This window comes from Cydia strobilella, chromosome 7, assembly GCF_947568885.1.
Source record: "Cydia strobilella chromosome 7, ilCydStro3.1, whole genome shotgun sequence".
Lineage (NCBI taxonomy): Eukaryota > Metazoa > Arthropoda > Insecta > Lepidoptera > Tortricidae > Cydia > Cydia strobilella.
This window is the reverse complement of record NC_086047.1, coordinates 12,784,749-12,797,275: the sequence shown is the minus strand read 5'-3', so window position 1 is coordinate 12,797,275 and position 12,527 is coordinate 12,784,749. Positions and strand designations below refer to the sequence as shown.

Genomic DNA, 12,527 nt, shown 5'->3' with positions numbered 1-12,527 from the left:
GGAGTATTCTTTAAGTTTATTTTTACAGACATCAAACAATAGTTGCGGTAGAAGAAAGACAGTTGCTATTTCGCCTATTTCTACAAAGCTAAAGCCAGCTGCTTATATTTTGTGTCCTGCTCATGTCCGATACAATGGATCAGAATAGCAAATTATTATGAATAGAATAATGTTTGTTCGACGAACAGATTTTTTAAAGAAATTTACCGAATACTAACGACAAAGAATTCCGAGAAATATGTATTCGTGTTCTAAATGACATTTACAAAAACACGAGTCTTTATTTTTTTTTTTTTAATGCGGAACAAATTCGCTTATATCTTAGGTAGATTAAAAATTTAAGTTAAACAAACAGGCAGGTGATGGCATAATATTATTCCATATCACACACACTCCTCACTTATGGAGAGTATGCAGAGTCTGCATTGCAGACAGACTACCGAAACCAGAACAAGAGAAGGAGATCGCTAGCGTTAATATCAATTGCTGCCCTGCTTATTCATCTTTGCATTAGACAGTTTTGTAGGGCCATTACATATATCAAAGCTACCCACCTATTCAACCCTAGGATCCAGAAAGGTCATAATTCCAAAATTTCTTACTCTGTACTACAAGTGTGTAACTTTTTTTTAATACTACATCGGTGGCAAACAAGCATACGGTGAGCGGTCACCGTAGCCTATGGACGCCTGCAACTCCAGAGGTGTTACATTACATGCGCGTTGCCGACCCCAACACCCCGCACCCTCGTCGAGTTCTGGCAACCTAGTGTTATTTGATTTGACTGCGGTTTTCTGTAAGGTGGAGGTTCTTTCCCAGTTGGGGTCTGTTCTAGATCTGGAATGACATCCGCTGTACTGTGCCCTACCACACAACGCGATATGACATTCACAGTGCCCCTACCTCTCTTTTGGATGTTTAAGGTCATACCCGGGTCCAGTACCTACAAGTACTCCTAGCTGTACACGATACAGGTACCTGCACTTGCGTCTCTATTTACTGTTGATCATTTATCATTGAGACTTGGGTCCTTAAAATAAATGACCCACTCTCAATGGGAGGACTTACCTACCTCTTGTCTCTCTTAGGTAGGTAATAACAGCAATAATTTATATTTATAACGACAATAAGCTCCAACCTTTAAACAGCTATTCTGACTTGAGTTATACCGACGTGTAGGTAAATGCAATTATGTAAGTACATACTTAGTAGTTTATCGGTGAATTAGGTTTTATTAACTACCAACAAATTGTAGGTACCCTGAAAAAAAAAATGTTCTTCGGAAATCTTCATTTCTTCTACCAATATGTAATGGTACTCTTACCTACATACTTTTAAGACTATTTTTAACAATATATGCTAATAACGACGTCTGTAAAACTTATCTAAGTATTCGTTTTATCACTTATCTGTCACCATCAGCGAAAAAAAGTTGACTCGACTCCTATATATTTGATATAAGTAATTAGCCCACATAACTCTGTGGGGCACAGGGGCAAGTCAGAAAAGGGATCCTTACCTACTGTAGAAATAATGTGAAAACCCTCATTCATCGCTTGGTGCTGCTAATTTTAAATAAACCGTTGGTAAAGGACAACATTTCTAACCACAATTAGTAGTAGCATTAGAATTTTGATTATTTCGTTCCAAATCAAACCCTGACAGCCAAAAAATAAAATCGATTTTGCAATTGTTATGTTAACCAAGATACGCTGCACTTAAAGTTACCGCATAATTTTGCCAAAAGGGACCAAACATCCCTACTATATGAGACGTAGAATCTTAGATACCAACGAATTTATACCTGAGAAATATTGTCCAATGAGGATGCACCAAGAGTGAGGTCGACTGCATGGGGTTTTTGGGTTATTTGCAGGAATTGTATTTGGGATTATATTTCAGTTATATATTGGGTCGGTATCCTAACAGGGTTATCGCCATTCTTTGGACTTCGGTCAGGCAATAATATATCATCTAGTCGGACTGTATGACCCAAGAAGTTAGGTACGCGAGAAATAATAAATACCACAGATGTATATATGATGATCTATGTATAAGTACTAAGTAGTAATACGTAAGTAAGTACTTACGTAAGTACCTAATTAATCTTATTGTTCAAATATGTTCAAAGAATATGTTAATTTCGACCACATTGTTAGTTTTCTTCTTTGAAATGTTAGAATGTATTCTTAACTTCTTAGTAACATTGGTTCCGCCTTTTATAAAAAAGACGACGCCACTTTTTTCTATTCCAAGCATAGGCTATAACATCGAGCTGGCAACCATGCCAAAGTCAAGTCAACCCAAGCTATGTAATAAAACTACAATGTATTTCCCCCCACCACGTCCAGAATCTTCTACCTGCACCCTTACGTCTGTTACATAGCATCGTTGGCATGTTTCAATTCTTTCATTTCTGTGCCTGCTACGAAGATGGGAACACTGCTTGTGTAGTGTAATGGTCATTGTCGGCGGATTTTTTCAAGTCTTCAGCAGTGAGGTAAGTCCGATTATTGTTATTGCATCGGCGTCAATTAGTTCCGTTATTAGTAGCGAGCGATCCTATCTAGAAACAAGTCAATTATCTAAGTAACTTCATCGGTTCCTTAATTTTTATGAACATTATTTTGTACCCCATCCATAAATCAATAGCACCCCGATGATAGGTTGTTTGTCTAACTGAACTATTTATTTTTTCTCTTTAATTAATGCCACACTGTTTAACGTTTTTATCATTGACCAATAAAGGGTCGTTAGTAACTAGTTATTTTCATTTGTTGTTGCATTGCAACATTCCGTCTATATAAGGACGCGCCACCCTCGGTCTGACCTTGTCCTGCGTCGGCAGGAAACGAGGCAGGTCGTTATGTCGTTAACCTTTAATCAAATAGTATATACAGTTAATTTTTATATACTTATTGCTATTTTTACTGTCTCTTTAACTTTAACTTTAAAATATACAACGAACAACGCTTTTATTTGAAAAACTTGGTTATTTTCCGCAAAAAGCGCGCGTAAGTATTGCCTTCTCGTTTTAATGTTGCCGTTTCACTCTCGCTCTCAATTAAGTGTCGGTTCCGGAATGTCGACATTGTTAGCGACGTTGCATTCACTCTGCGTATGTTAGAGTGGGACAGAAATCTATCGACTACAGTCTTACAGTTTGGTAAGGATTGCGCAGTGGGCCAGCGAGTCGCTATGTACTGTCATTTGAAGACCCACGCTAGATGTATTTACTCGTGACGCAAGTTGTTTATAAAATATTCTAAATAGTAGTTACAAATAATTTCTGATAATAATCGACTAGTGTAATACAGTGTTAACAACCTCAGTGTTTAAACGAAATGTAAATGTGGAAGTGACTATAAAAAAGGACTGACGTCTGTATTTGCACTAACAGGTAACAGTTTCTTGCATTTATAAAAGTTATTTTATCTAGAATTTGTTGTTTCCAGTTATTAAATTTAGGGTTTATGCAAAAAAAGATAGTTAAATTAGAATTAGCTTTAAAATATGTCATGTAAATAACCTTACTTCATTTATATAAAACATAACTGGCAATTAAAACGACAAAGCGTCTTTAGTTTATTAACTATCAATAAATATAATTTCAATCATCAAAATATTTTATATTTCTTGAAGAATAGTCCTCGAAATTAAGCATAATATAAGTATTATTACCAACGCCATCTTGTTTCTGTCTTGGTAAACTTCGTTCGGTACAGGCGTCGATGCCCGCGTTCCACAATTTGTGTTTGACGCTGTCGCGCCAATATAGCTCTTATTATTGTGCGTTACTGCACACAATATAGCTGTGCAAAGTTGACTAATAATAGTAATAATACTAGGATGACGGCTTGACGGCAAGCGTTGCGCGAATGCACTTTGTATATGGATGCGTTAGGTTAGGAGATATTCAGAGCATTCGTGGAGAGTATATTTTATAACCGTTAACCTACATAATATCTTAGATCTTACTCAGGGTTGGTGTTGCACCTATAGGTTTTGTATCTATATACATAGCTACTTACCTATTTATCTTATCATTATGATTTCAGTTAATGGTCAATATTTTTTTTACAAAATAAGTTACGTTTCACAAGTCGATTTATAATTTTAAGTTACTAAATTAAAATACCTTTTTGATGCCAGATATCTCGAAGACAATGAACTTTAAAGTAAATATGGGATAGGTACCTACTATATTGCTTAAAGCCGTTGCTGTTAATATGGTAAGCTACAAAAAACATTAGAAAACTAAGGGATTCAGATCGAAGGTCATTTGCAACTCGTGTCGATTTAAAACACTCCTTTTAATAATTAAACTTATTTTCCATGATATGTTTTTTTATTTACTCGCACAATGCATAGTAAAACTTTGTATGATACACGTGCGTAAAGATGATTTCCGCACTTGTTGCATAAATAGCTATTTTATTATGTTTTAAAAACATATTCGTTTTTCATTTTAACTTTAAATAATGCACTAAATGCAGAAATGCCAATTTATTGAATTCTCTAACAGTCAACATAAAAACAGAGACACGTAAAAATAGAAAGTAATAAAATGTTCTTTTTGAATCCTAGGACCTACAGAAAAGTGTAAAAATATGGGTGCATATAACTTACTCAAAAACATGTCCCATAGTTCTTAATTCGCTGACATAAGGCATATATTATGTACCTACCAACTTAAATAAAAAACTTATAAATAAAACATTTGCCCTAAATCCTGATCGCTCGGTAGGGTGCCCAGAAGGCTTGCCACATTGCCCCGCTGGATAGCAATGCTGATCCGCTGAGCGAAATATTGGCCAGCTCTCAGGTCACCAGAGTGCAGAGGCCTCTATAATGCGGTTTGACAGCTATAATAGTATGACAGTATTCCATACATACAAGGTACAATGTGGGTTTATGGTTTACACACTGTTAATTGACCATTTGTAGGAGTTAAATTATGGCAATGGAACACTAATAAGTGATAATAATAGTAGCATTAGGCGTACAACGTCAACGTTTATTAAAAATTGTGCGATTATATAAAATTCTCGGTGCACGAGCCCAACTCGCACTTTGCCGCCTATTTGAATAGGTTCATAAAATGGGGAGTTTTGAAGTACGGGAAGTAACAATGAAAACAATTCAATTGAGCTGGATGTTCATGTTTTAGTTGATTTATAAAGTTAGGATGTCCTACATGCACTTGACACAGCTCACAGGTCTAAGTGGGGCGTTAATTAATTTCGAATCTCCATTCAAAACTAATTTCTACTACTTATAATATAACTATTTCTCAGGTTAAGGAACAGGAAGAAAAAGAAGACTTCTACAGGCGCTCATAGAAGACAGAAGTTTGCACGGCTTGCAAACATACCGAGGTGCAATGGCAGACCAGGACAGATGTTGCAGCCACACTAACTAGCAGAGGAGCCCACGGAATCGGAAAGAATGGAAGTTACGGCGGTGTCGGGACGAGGCAGTCGACGGGCGGGGGTGACTTAGAAGACAATGGGGGACCCTATCAGCTGTAAGTTTAAGCTCTGCGATTTTAAAAATATTTCGTTGTCATCTGTATGTTTGCGTTGCCATTGTTATTATTTTTATTTCTGTTCTGTGCCAGGCGATTCTTTTAGTATTTATTTGATTATTTTGTGTGCATTGCAATTTCCTATTTCGTCTTTGTGCTCTGTTGAACCAGTTCTATCCAGATCGGCCAGCTGTTCCATCAAAGGAGGCCACAGCCAGAGAGAATACTGGCGTCAGGAGACTCAGGAGTGACGAGAACCTGCTGGAAGACCAAAGACTGGAGCTGTCTCAATGCTCTGCGAATTTATTATTTTTGCCCTGCGATTTTTTTTGTATCTAATCTTCTTTTTTATTTTTATTTTTTTTTATATATACAATAATATCTCGATTCGTTATAACATTTGTATCTTCTTTTCAGAGATCTGCCGCCATGCGAATGTTATGTACGTGTATTTCATGTATAAGAGCAACTTTTGATTTCTTGTTTACAGAAAATGTTCATACAAAATAAACACAATTTGTATCAATTTTAACTTGCTAAAGTTTTTTATCAACAACAAAAGTTGTTCTTTCTCGTGAATATATTTTTAATTGCTTCGCGAATAAACCTAATAAAGTGTGGCCACGAAATAATCTATTAAATGAATATGGTAAAATTTTAAATGAATGTGGAATTTTAAAGCAGCACTTTTTAAATAATTTGTGGATATAAAAGTACACAATAAAAATACAATCATAATATAACGTTATAAAAAATATAGGTACGGTGGAATATATAACGCAAAAAGTGACATACAACCTAACGTTATACATAGATATTATGATGTATTTTTATTATCTAATTTGATATCCACACTTTATTTAAAAAAGTGCTGCTAAAAAATCTACATTTGTTTAAAAGATTTACCATATCATGCACGACCAGATTTTTTCGTGTCCACACTTTAGGTCTAATTTGGAAGTTGATTGTATTTATGTCACGGAGTTTTCAGAAAAGTTTACCTACCATTTACTTTTTTTACTTTAAAAACTAACAATTTCCAGGTTATTTCTACCCAGATTCATGAGGACTAATTGATTAAAAATAAGAAACAATGTTTTCCATAAAGAAAATTAATAAGTTATAACGGTGGTAATAATGTATTACAAAACTGACAAACTGTATTGGATACTTTCTTTTTGTATTCAATTGTCCTCTTGATTGTTACTAATTCTGAGTAGAAACAACCCAAATGTTGTAAGTTTTTCTGAAACAGTAAACGGTGGGTACACTTTTCTGAAAATGACCAACAAATCTGGGAAAAACTTAATTTACTTCAATTAAAATAAAATAACGTGTTGAAATTATTCGGCCGCAATAAGAATGGGATCCAAAAGAGCCGTTAGTAAAATAGTACATCCATGTCGTTTTCACTAATAATATATATTATTTAGTCAATCAATTACATTTGATGAAGTGATGATATAAACAGCTCCGATGACGATACCATGAGAGATTGATTTATACAATCGCGATTTAAAATGATTTTATAATTTGTATTTTATTTCATTAATTTATTGTTTATTATTTTTCTTATTCTTATTTTAGTACATTATCGTACTGAAGTAAGAATATTTATTAATTTGCACACACTAGATTGACAATGTCATGTTATGAAATTACCTAATCAAAAACTACATAATTTATGTAGGTAGTTAATCAATTTCATTCTGATTATGGTTTAATATGCGTAAAGGTACTGTATCATAGAGTTGGAAAAAGCTGACTCTTCACTGACTGGGTAATGACAGAGTATGGAAGTATCATCATCGTAAAATTTCCATGAAAATATAGCATTTATTGTGGCATTTCAACACTTTATATTACGTCAATGTCGGTGCAGAGTTTGCTTAGACGGACTTCAAGTGACTTCCAAATTAGATTACATATATTTACATATGTTCACTGCAACGCGAATGTATACATACGGGTTGGATTTTCTTATTGGGTCAGTGGGGGCAGCTACCAGATCCCGTGCTGCTACGCGAAAATGGTCTTAGAAGACCTTCCCTTAATTTCAGATTAATGAGGATTGGCGTTTACAGATTTCGGGAAAAACATACAGGATGCTAGAAAAAGGTCATTTTTGGCAAACTTTTTGTTTGAAGTAAATTTATGCAAACCTACAGTAATGTCTTCATACAGTATTATGGTCCTTAACAGGAGTGATTGGCGAGACAGAAAAATGTGAATAAAATTTCACGTTTTCTCCATAGTAAATTTACGGAGTTTTTTTTAATTTGTGGCTTTTTAGTACATTACCGTAAGTGGGCCCTTAGAAAACTTTTGATACTGTATAGGAAAGGAATCGATTGGCATAAAAAAGCATGTGAAAAACAAAAGTTTTCGTTTTCATACAAATTGTATGGGAAAAGTTATCTTCGATTTGTGGGTTTTCTGGCCGTAAACTGTTTTTTGGTCCCATACAAGCTTTTGATCCTGGATAGGCATTCGGCATTCCTATCGATTGGCATCAAAAAAAAGTTCGCCATAAATGACCTTTTTTTCACGCACCCTGTATGTTTTTCCAAAATCTGTAAACGCCTATCGTCATTAATTTGAGATTGAGGGAAGGTCTTCTAAGACCGTTTTCGCGTAGCAGCACGTGATCTGGTAGCTGCCCTCACTGACCCAATAAGAAAATCCACCCTGTATTATCTGCAGTGATCGGAATAGTATAAATACCTAAGCTTGGTAGAACAAAGTCATAAAGTGGAGACTGCCTTGCGACAACATTTTTATCCGGAACTAAAGTCCCGGAAACGTACTAAGTGCATAAATGATATTGTTATAAATACGGTAAAAACAATGCATTCCTCGTTTTTGGCCAATACAATCAATAGGCGTAAAATAAAACCACCATTTTTTTTAAACAAGCTATATACATTTCTTAAATCTAGATGAACGAGGAATGCATTGTTTTTTACCGTAATTATAACAATATTATTTACTTCGTACGTTTCCGGGATTTTAGTTCCGAAAATAGTACATTGTGCAACATGGGGCGTAAGTTGAATATTGCAAATGAGAGTACCTATAGTTAAATCGGGACGGCTTACCGGAGCGATTTAAAGACTCAAGTTTGCAATATTATTACGCCCCGAGTTACACACAATGTTTTTCATCACACTTACAAAAATAAAGTATAAAGACAAAAACCTGTTAATTATAATACTAGAAACTTCATAACTCCCTAGGAAAATTTCTATAGTTCCCGCTAAGCCTGCGTTCAATTCCACATTCACTGAGCGAGTGTGATGAAAAATATACCTATTAATTATCGCAAGGCAGTCTCTACTTTACGACTTTTTTCTACTAAGTTTAGGTATTTAATTTATACTCTGCCTATAACGATCACTGATTATCTGCAATGCGAACGTCATTTTACTGCAATGCGAATGTCATTTGACTGCAATGCGAATGTATTTCAATCTGCACCGCGAATGTAATTTACCTGCATAGCGAATGTATTTCTGTGTGCTTGCGAACTTCAAGATCAAGAACAAGAAGAACGAAGAAGCCAAGACCTGACCAGGCCGAGGTGAAGACTAAACTATCACCGCGAAGAATTCCTGTTCCACCATTGGACTTAGTCAATTAGGTAGGTGGTAGTTATATATTATTTTTCATAACTAACTATTAGCTTTGGATTAACCTTTTGGACGCCAATGAAGGATATATCGGCACCGCAGGTCGAACGCCAAAGACGGATTAATCCGTCACAGTCACAGAGTGCATGCTACGCTACATGCACGTGCATAAAGTTCAATTTCAGTTTTGACACTTTGGTGACGTGGCGTCCGACGTCCGAGTGACAGCTTGTGTGTTTAACACGGCGTCGAAAAGGTTAAAATTGTAATTATTGAACATTTTAAGGAAATGTATCAACGAACATTTACTTGACAAGAAAGAGATAAATATAACAAATCAAATATTTAAAATTCTATTTTTATATACACCTACTTTTATATATTATTGACAATTTTTTTTTCAGAAATCTGCGGATCTACATATAAAGAGGGAAATAGAAAGAAATATTGTTGCAGCCTTTAGTTTATTCGCCAGTTCCTACAGAAGACTATAAAATTATGAAGACTTGAAAATTGTTGATGAGATTGTAAATTTATAAAAAAAAGTATGTAAAAGATATTCTCTTGAACATATTATAGTTTTATTGACTGACCCACAGTATTTACAAAATCCCAATTTTTTTGTTCCAGATAAGGACTTAACTGACAGACATTTTACACTATGGAGCAGCCAAGAGCAAGACTAGACACAAGGATAACCGTAATGTTTTTTTTAAATAATTTACAGATAGGGATCAACAGTACAGTCCACCACAATCTACAACAGTCCACCGTCCTCCTCATAGACATCAATTCTCAGCGTAGCTTCATCGTATAGTATGGGTATTAGGTAACATTTGGGGCAGTGCGATTAAAAAATGTAATATGCCGCCAGTCATTTTTAGTCCTCTAAATTCTCATGTATTGTCTGTATTATTATGTCTTATAGTTATATAATTATATTTATATCAATGCGAAAATTTATTATATGAACACACTTTTCTTTTCTTATACTATTCCAACTGACTGTACATTGTATAGTCAGTTGGAATAGTATAAGAAAAGAAAATCTTAAAGACTGCCTTCCGCGTTTACCACTATTAGAGTGTAGTAGATACTTGCATTGTAGGGAATTGTTCTTACCAATACTATTTCTGTGTATTTAAAAGTTCGAGTTTTGAGTATAAATATTTAAAACACTTTTAATAACAATTATTTACGTAACAATGTTTTATCCCTTGTTTAATTATCATAATCATAACCAACTCAAGTAAAAATTAAGATCTTTATCAAATTTTTTTTTATTAAATTCATAAGCTAACCTGTAGTAATATTTCAGCAGCCAAGCGAACAGCGCTCAGTTGAGTACGAATAATCGAAAAAACAATAACTTTTGTTTTCTATTTTATAGAACTGGTGCTTGTGGGGAATCTACAACTGAAAACAGAGCAGCGCTGAATAGGCTTTCAAGCTGGAGGAAATTCAGAACGACTGGGCAAGAAGAAAGAAGAAATGGAAACACCTAAAAAACTGATGATAATGGCATTGTGCTGTATTTAGTGCGCCAGTGCCTTAGACAAATACACGAGTATCCCGGATACATGGGTTGAAGTGAAAAATGACCAACGACAATACCGTAACACCATAAAAAAATCGTGAAAGTTACTAAACTTGACTTTGTGAGTGAACGTGAAAACAATTTGGAATTAACGGCTAGCAGAGTGTATAGTTACCAAACCAACTAAATACCTTAGTTGAAGCGTTAATTAACATCGTTTGATTATCGATAAATTTTGTATGGTCGACCAGTCGATTTGACATCGATCGATGATCACTGAATGCCGAGCGACGTATCGATTGACTTAGTTTTTTTAGTCAGGGCTATTTAGACAATAATTAAAAATTTCCAATGTAAGGCCATTTTGTAATTAACATTAAATTTAAAACAATCCTTTTTATTTTATGTAAAAATAATTGCGCATTATTTGTCATTGTTAGGTATATTCTATCATTAACAAATACTTTTATTTTTTGTATTTACTATTATTGTTATATTCATAATAGGGGACCGCCTAAGCTTCGATTGCTTAGTCGCATTCAGTGGAAAATCTCTCTAAATACGTTCTGTCTGTGTTAATATTCTATGGTTCTCAGGTGCCTATCTATTCTCTATAGGTATATTCTTGCATATTCATCATCATCAAATCAGTTTAATTATATAACACTCCACAATCCAGTTGTATCAATGTTGCCTATTTAACCATTTATAAAATATATATAAAAGGGACTGCCTAGGCTTCACTGCTTAGTTGCATTTATGTGGAGCCATATATTACTGGCGGAAAAGAAGGTGGGGCCCGTTCCTAAAAATATTAATTAGTAATAAATAGCAGTTTGTCATTAAATAAGGTTTAACTATTTTTTTTTACATAAAAATACGATTGTATATTTGTACTTACAAAATAACACAGTGTAATACATCTGAATTTTGTAATTTTTTTGAAAAAAAAATCGCCTAGTTTTTCAATGGTGTTGACCAATTTATACAAAAAAAATATATATAAGGGACTGCCTAGGCTTCACTGCTTAGTTGCATTTATATGGAGCCATTTATTACTGGCGGGAAAGAGGGTGGGCCGTTCCTAAAAAAATATTAATTAGTAATTAATAGCCGTTTGCTTTTAAATGAGGTTTTACTAATATATTTTTTTATATATAAAAATACGATTGTATTTATTTGTACTTAGAAAATAACACACTGATTGTACTACATCTGAATATTGTAATAAAAAAAAAGAATATCTCGCCTAGTTTTTCAATGATATTGACCAATTTATTAAAAAACAAAATATATAAAAGGGACTGCCTAGGCTTCACTGCTTAGTTGCATTTATGTGGAGCCATATATTACTGGCGGGAAAGAGGGTGGGCCGTTCCTAAAAAAATATTAATTAGTAATAAATAGCCGTTTGTTTTTAAATAAAGTTAAACTTTTTTATATATAAAAATACGATTGTATAATTGTGCTTAGGAAAGAACACTGTTTATAATACATCTAAATATTGTAACTTTTTTGAAAAAACAATACCTCGCCGAGTTTCTTACGCCGGTTCTTCTCGGCACAGAGGTGTAACTTTGCGAACCGGTAGTATTTTTTTGCCAATAAATAAATTACAATGATATGTTAATTGTAAGGTAAGGCGGGGAAAGACTATCACCGGGATAAAACTATCACTTGTATGAAATGCTCATACTGTTTGTCTTGCCCCGAGCAAAATAAACTGTTAATCTTATCCTACCTTACCTTATATTTATTTATTCCTTATCTTCCTATAAAAATATGGATGCAAACTCACCCGCCACCCGGCGTGCGATTGGGATATCGCTATTTA

The 12,527-nt window shown here is 34.3% G+C and overlaps 1 long non-coding RNA gene across 3 annotated transcripts; it reads left to right on the top strand.

Annotated features, from left to right (window-relative positions):
- The first annotated feature begins 2,395 nt into the window (after nt 1–2,395).
- LOC134743187 (uncharacterized) lies at nt 2,396–12,315 on the top strand. Of its 3 annotated transcripts, none has more exons than XR_010127995.1 (6): nt 2,396–2,500; nt 5,298–5,527; nt 5,699–9,167; nt 9,561–9,701; nt 9,787–9,856; nt 10,547–12,315. It is a non-coding gene; the product is annotated as an uncharacterized LOC134743187 (long non-coding RNA). The 3 variants fall into 3 exon arrangements; XR_010127996.1 differs by lacking the exon at nt 2,396–2,500 and adding an exon at nt 2,845–3,014; XR_010127994.1 differs by lacking the exon at nt 2,396–2,500 and adding an exon at nt 3,047–3,400.
- The last annotated feature ends 212 nt before the right edge of the window (nt 12,316–12,527 follow it).